Source organism: Cherax quadricarinatus, chromosome 42 (genome assembly GCF_038502225.1).
Source record: "Cherax quadricarinatus isolate ZL_2023a chromosome 42, ASM3850222v1, whole genome shotgun sequence".
Classification (NCBI taxonomy): domain Eukaryota; kingdom Metazoa; phylum Arthropoda; class Malacostraca; order Decapoda; family Parastacidae; genus Cherax; species Cherax quadricarinatus.
Window position 1 is genome coordinate 32,805,387 of NC_091333.1, and position 7,543 is coordinate 32,812,929.

Sequence of the window (7,543 nt, forward strand, 5' to 3'; positions counted from 1 at the left end):
GATTTGTATGCAAATTTTCCAGAGGGAGTTCGCCAGTATCTTGTTGGCCATCCGCAAACGACGTTGTTAGAGACTGCCGCGCTGGCAGACAACTTTGAGATTTCCCAGAGGTTGGTACAATCTGAAAGCAGCCAGGTTATCAAACCAGCAACGAGACCCGAACCTGCGAAGCCTTTCGGTAAGCGATCTACCCAACCCGTTCACTCCCGTGTAACGAGTAAACCCGAAGTAAAACATCAAATTCAATCGAGCTCATCCTTAGACCAGATAGGTCATGGGAAAAAATTAAATGTTCGTACTGTTCCAAGCTGGGACATTTCAAATCACAATGCTTTAAGCGTGATAGGGACCAGGGAAGAAGTCCATCCTATAGATTACCCACACAAATCATATCCTCTACGACTCGTCCAAGGAAGTCCGAGCCAAGAGTAGACGCTCTGTCCCAAGGAAAAGGAACAGATCCTCCTAGTTGACTAAGCAGAATATGGGTATCATCGTCAAACTTGTCAAGGGCTATGAGTCCTTACTTTTCCGAAAGCAAAGTAGGAATTACCGATAGCCAGTTGTTGCAAGTAAATTCCTTTAGGGATACGGGGTCCTACCTAACATTGTTAAGAGAAGGACTGTTATCATTCCCCACAGGATCATATATGGGTTTCGATGCTCTGTTGGAAGCTTATGGTGGCTCCACTACGCGAGTACCCCTGTACAAGTTATATGTCGAAACTCCTATTTTTACAGGCTGGACGTCAATCGGAGTGTCTCCAACTAACTTCCCCATAAAAGACGTAGACCTATTGATTGGGAACGACTTAGCGGAAGGAGGAATATGGAAAGAGCCCATAGTTATGGAAAATCCAACCGAGGAAAATTACGTCATCAAAGCCCGACGAACGGAACCTACCCTCTTTCCTCTGAGCCGGGTGTTGGAAGAGTCAGCAGCAGACCCACCTGGGAGAACTGCACTCACGAGGAAGTCAGCTGGGGCTTCACCCTCCACTCTCACCGGGAGAGGGAATCTGACAAGGTCGGCAAGTGAGGTATTCTTCCGCAGGGGAAATTCTCGACTGTGCATGTTGACAACAAGGACTTGCAACTTACCACGTTGCACTGTGTGCAAGGATGGTTCAAGGGAGAGGCCCTTGACTCGGCACGTGTCGTTGTCAACCAGCACATGGTCTTCAAAAGCTCTGTTCACGTACACCGTAACAGGAGTGAGCGAGTTAGCTGACAAAGTGACGTCATACTTTGTACAAGCAGTAACTCTGCTCGCTGATGCCATGACACGAGTCAGACAGTCGCCTGCCGACAGGGATACTGCGGCTTGACAACTGCTGTTCTCTACAACAGCATCAGAGTTAGAGTGAAGGTTAGACTGGGCGTCCCCAGACTGGGTTTCACTGGTAACTAAGCGCTGATGGCCAGGAGGTGACGGGCAACGAGCTCTACTATGAGGTCGATCAGGACAAGAGACCGACCCCGGGAAGAATGTGCTACGGAAACCACCGGTTTCCAACAATTCCAGGCACTGTGCATACTCTGAGACAGAGTAGCACATAGTGGATCCTAAGCGCACGCCCCAGAAGGGCACATCCACTCCGTTGAATTCTGCTTTCCACTCAGCTGGATCTAAGTGGATCCTAAGGTCTGCCATGGTTTTGAACCCTATGAGCAGGTCACCAGGGAAAACAATACTATCTACGACTAAGAATTTTGCGGACAGCTTGTGACCCTGGACCGCAAATTCTAACGTTGTACGACCACGAACCGTCAGCGGATTACCTGAGACTCCTCTCAAGGTCTGAATGACAGATGGCTCTGTCAACATGGCCGCGTGAAGGCCAATGTCTCGGAAAAGAGTGGAGCGGAAAATGTTAACCACCGAACCTGTATCTAGGAAAAGCTGGACAGGCTTATGGTGGACAGTGGACTCGACGAGCGGTCCACACGGGTTGTCATACCGAACGTGAAGGCATGACAGGCCGACGAAATCCCCGGAGTCACAACTGCTTGAGGCTCGACGCTTGTTGACGAGGCTCGACCTGGAAGGTACGGTACGAGTCTCGGCAACAACGTCAAGACACTCTGTTTCCTCACTGTCGGCAAGCGTATCACTGCCCAGGGTGGCGAATGCATTGCGGACAGGGGCGGAATACAGCGACTCCGACATGGTTACTATGTCTTTCGCTGGTTTTGCGGATGCGCCTCTTCCCCCAAACTAGTGGAAGGGCTTCTACTAGCATGTGCATTGTGCGACGACTGCTTGCTCCACTCAGCTGACAGCATACTTCGCAGCTTGTTACACTCATTGGAGGTATGACTGGAAGTATTGTGGTACATACAGACTCCCTCGTGAGACTGAGCATGGGGACGGTGACGGTTACCTTGATACTGAGCGTGGGGACGGTGACAGTTACTTTGATACTGAGCGTGGGGACGGTGACGGTTACTTTGCGGGGACTTAGGTTTGTAACACTCCGATCTGTAGTGCCCGCGTTTGCCACAGTTGAAACAAGTCACTACGCACTTAGCAGGTGAGGTTGGAGGTGGTGTTTGCTGGCGACGTTTTGCCTTGGTCCAGGAAGTCGATGACTGCTTTTTTGTATGAGACTGACTGTTGTTACTGTGGTCAATATTTTTACTTGGGCGAGTGTTAGTGGGACTGGGGTTAGAAACTTTGTGGGCTGGCTGTCTGACAGCAGCGGCAAAAGTGACTTCCGGCTGTGCCCGCGGGGTCACTGTGGATGGCGCCGGAAGGATGGGTATAGGATCATCCGCAAAGCAACAAACCTTGCCTTGCTCAGCAGGCGGCTTGATCGCGTCAATGGCATCATATGCACCCAGGAGGTCGTGCTGAGGGCCGAGTCCTAGCGCATCAATGACACCCCGGAGGTTAGGGGGGCATCCCTCCGCATGATGCCTACAGCCAGCATGGGGATGATGTCTTTAGCTTTAATACAGTCATCACCATTCACCCACTTAGTGGAGCAGATGGCATCAGTAAAATCTTTGGCGGCTTGCTCAAACCGGCAAATGCAAGCCAGGGGGCTTTCGTGCCGGTATTGACATTCAGCCGAGACGCTGGTAACGATCTCAATGTAATGGCGTTGGCGACTACGCCGAAAATAATGCCTAAATTCCTCCTTAAGCTCGTCCCAAGACTGAATCTCACAAATGCGATTGAGCTGCACAAAGGCACCTATATCATTCCGAGTGAGATCCACTGCTGCAACAGCAGCACGAATGTACTGTGCGTCCATGGGACTATCAAATAGGGCCTTAACAGTCATCTCGACTGACTGCAGCCATGGCTCTAACCTATTTGAACGACCGTCAAAAAGAAGGGTCGGGTATGGACGATTAGCCGGCCCACTGGTGGTTGAGGCTTGAGCCACAACTTGACCAACTGTCACGGGGGCTTCGATGCCCTGCTGCGTGATCACACTGGCTGAGGCACCATTGCTAGCATAAGCAGAATCTGGACTAACGGTACGGCCACTGCGTGTCTTAGTCATGACGTCAATTGTTCAAATGCAAGCAGGTCACGAAGAGAGTAAACAGGTCAGAGCAAGAAATGGTATGCACTGGCTACAATTCAACACAGAGTCAGAGAGAACACAGCAGCATGGTACTAGGTAAACTGCTTAATGATGGAAATAATTTGAGCAAAACTACAACCAAAAAAAAAATAGTGGTACACTCTGAAGCACAAAATAAGAGATGTATGCAAGTGAATGAACTACAGGAAAGTGCACAAAATGAAGCTAAGGGTGGTCAATAATTTCACCAGGAGACTGGCAACAAAATTTATGAAAAGGAGTTGAACTGTAAACACTGGTAGCAAAAATTGCACAAAATTTAAAATAAATCAGGTATTACACAACACTAAACTGTGCTGCAAGCACAGTTTAAAAAGATTGCAGGTGCTGGCAGTTTGAAATTGGAATGAAAAAAAAAAAGTAATTCACCTGCACAAAGGGAAGTTGGCACAGCAAAGATATCAGAGTATGGGATAGTGCCAAAAATCACAGAAAAAAAAATACAGTGTATCAAGTTAGTTTAATATGTTTATTATGCACCCCATACCCATCCTGTGGGCGGTAGTCAAAAGATTACAGAGGTACATAATTGGTCCAGGGACTGGGCCTCAAAGTTTTGATGGCTGAGCAAGTTACAGAGGTAATGAACTCACAATTTACAAAGGTAATTGTAGTGATACTGGTCCTGTGGGGAGCAGCAGCAGGATAATACTGCACCACCTCTCGTGGCCCTTAACAACAACAACAGTTTGGTGTGTGTCATGGGCCCCAACACATGGTGTGTGATTCTCTCCTACTATATCCATTTATCAGTGATGCAGATTACATGGTGAGTTTAAATATGTGGCCTGTAGTTATAACTTTTCTCTTGACATATGCAAGACATCACCATCCCTGTAGAAGCCGTTAATAGATGTACTAGTCATTATATTTTGTTGTTGCAGAAGTACTATGAAGATTCTATGTTCAATAAAGCCTAGAGATAAGGCCTGTGTTTCTATCACAACAATTTATTGAACATAGAATCCTGGGCTACCTGGTGGTGATCCTGCGCTAGACTACATCACAACATGGAGCGTTTACTGAAACCTGAGAGGCTAGACTGTGACCCCAGCTTATCAACGGCTGCTCAGGAATGGAAGCACTGGTTTAAGACTTTCGAAAACTTCTTGGGAGCCCTTCCTAAAGAAGATCTAGATAAACTAAGTCTGCTCATCAATTTTGTGTCACCTAAGATATACGAGGCTATTTCTGAGTGTAATACCTACGAAGATGCTATCAAAACCCTCAAGTCTCAGTATATTAAACCTACAAATGAAATCTTTGCACGCTATCGCCTTGCAACTCGCTGCCAGCAGATTGATGAATCCTTAGAGGAATACTTTCAAGCACTGAAAATTTTAGGTAAGGACTGTCACTTCCAAGCAGTGACAGCTGCTCAGTATTGTGAAGAGTCCATCAGGGATGCTTTTATCAGTGGCCTGCAATCACCAATAATAAGGCAGCGTTTATTGGAGAATAAAACTCTCGACTTAGCCGCTGCCTTTGACCAGGCAAGAGCTCTAGATTCAGCCCAGAAGAATTCTGAAGTATACAGTACCACTCAGCCTTCTCGAGTGGTAAGTGCTGCAATTCCTGACCAAGACTCTTGCAATGAAGTTACTGTGGAACCTGCCTCAGTGACAGCAGCAGCAGGTACGGTGTGTTTCTTTTGTGGTTTTTCAAGACATCCACGTCCAAAGTGTCCTGCTCGTGAAGCAATGTGCCATAAATGCCACAAGAAAGGTCACTTTGCTAAAGTATGTCGTGCTAAGGCATCAACAAGAGCTAGTGCCTCCACACATTCCAGTGATCATGCGACTCTAGCAACAGTGACTTCTGCGGCTACTCCAAATTCACTGTCAAAGGCAGTTGTGAAAGTATTCATCAAAGGAACAGAAGTAGATGGTCTTATTGATAGTGGCAGCTCAGAGAGTTTCATCAACCTTGACTTAGTTAAACGGCTCTCCTTGACTCTACATCACTCATCAGGTACCGTTTCCATGGCATCAACATCTCTCTCTATTCAGACCTTAGGGTTTTGTAAGGTAAATCTCAGAGTTAATGAAAAGGATTATCAAGATGTACATTTAGCTATTCTGCCACAACTGTGCTCTGATGTTATCCTTGGTCAGGACTTTCAGAAGCTGCATGGTACTGTCACCTTAACATATGGAGGTGAACTGCCTCCTCTTGTTGTCTGTGGACTTAGCACTTTAAGGGTAGACCCACCAAAGCTGTTTGCAAATCTTACCGCGGATTGCCATCCTATATCAGCTAAGTCACGCCGCTATTCTTATGAGGATCGGATGTTCATTGAGAAAGAAACTCAGAGGCTGCTGAAGGAGGGTATTATAGAACCGAGTGATTCCCCTTGGCGTGCACAGGTTGTTGTTGTTAAAGATGGTTATAGGAAACGGAGACTGGCTATCGATTACTCTGAGACAATCAACAAATTTACACTTCTTGATGGGTACCCTCTACCTCGAATTGACGATACAGTGAACAAAATTGCTCAGTACTATGTGTTTAGCACAATTGATCTACAGAGTGCCTATCATCAAGTCCCTATAAGGAATGAAGATAAACCATACACAGCGTTTCAGGCTAGTGATGGCCTGTATCAGTTTACCAGAGTCCCTTTTGGAGTCACCAATGGGGTAGCCTGCTTCCAACGAATTATGGATTCACTCATTCAGGAAGAGCAACTCATGGGAACTTACGCGTATTTAGATAATGTTACCATTTGTGGCAAGACCCAGGAGGAACATGATGCAAACCTTGATAAGTTTTTGGAAGCCGCCAAGAAGAAAAATATCAGTTACAATGAGGAAAAGTGCACTTTTTCAACTAAAAGGCTTAGCATCCTTGGTTATGTAGTGGAAGGAGGTTCAATATTCCCAGACCCTGAACGACTACGACCTCTACGGGAACTTCCAATGCCTCAAGACAAAAAGTCACTCCGAAGAACTCTTGGTCTCTTTGCTTATTACTCACAATGGATCTACAACTATTCAAGTAAAGTCCGCCCATTGAGTGCTACCACATTTCCTGTGACAAAGGAAGCAGAAGCCGCTTTCCATACTCTCAAACAGGACATTGAAAACTCAGTAGTTCAAGCCATTGATGAGTCCCTACCATTCGAAGTGGAAACGGATGCATCTGACATTGCCATTGCTGCAGTCTTATCTCAGGCAGGACGACCAGTAGCCTTCTTTTCGAGAACTTTTCAAGGATCAGAGAAATGTTATGCTGCTGTAGAAAAGGAAGCCCAGGCCATCATAGAAGCAGTTCGCCACTGGAGGCATTATTTAACTGGTAGACATTTCACCATAAGGACTGACCAACGGTCAGTGATGTATATGTTCGACAAGAAGCACAAAAGTAGGATAAAGAATGACAAGATATTACGCTGGAGGATGGAACTATCGTGTTATGACTTTGATATTCTGTACCGACCGGGTCAAGAGAACATCTCACCTGATGCATTCTCTAGGTCCCACTGTGGAGCAGCATGTCATGATTTGCAATCACTCTCAGCTCTCCACAAGGCTTTGTGTCACCCAGGAGTTACACGCCTGTACCATTTTGTCAAATCAAAGAACATGCCCTACTCAGTGGAAGATGTGCGACAAGTGATCAGAGCATGCAGAGTATGTGCAGAGTGCAAGCCAAACTTTCATCAGCCAGAGAAGACTCATCTCATAAAATCCACCCAGCCTTTCGAAAGATTGAATATAGATTTCAAAGGACCTCTACCAAGCACAAATCAGAATAGGTATTTCCTTAACATAGTAGATGAATATTCAAGGTTTCCCTTTGTATTCCCCTGTGCAAATATGGCTGCTTCAACTGTTATTAGTTGTCTTTCACAGTTGTTCTCTATTTTTGGTATGCCAGCTTATATCCATTCAGACAGGGGATCCTCGTTCATGAGTAACGAACTTCAGGAGTTTTTGGCTAGC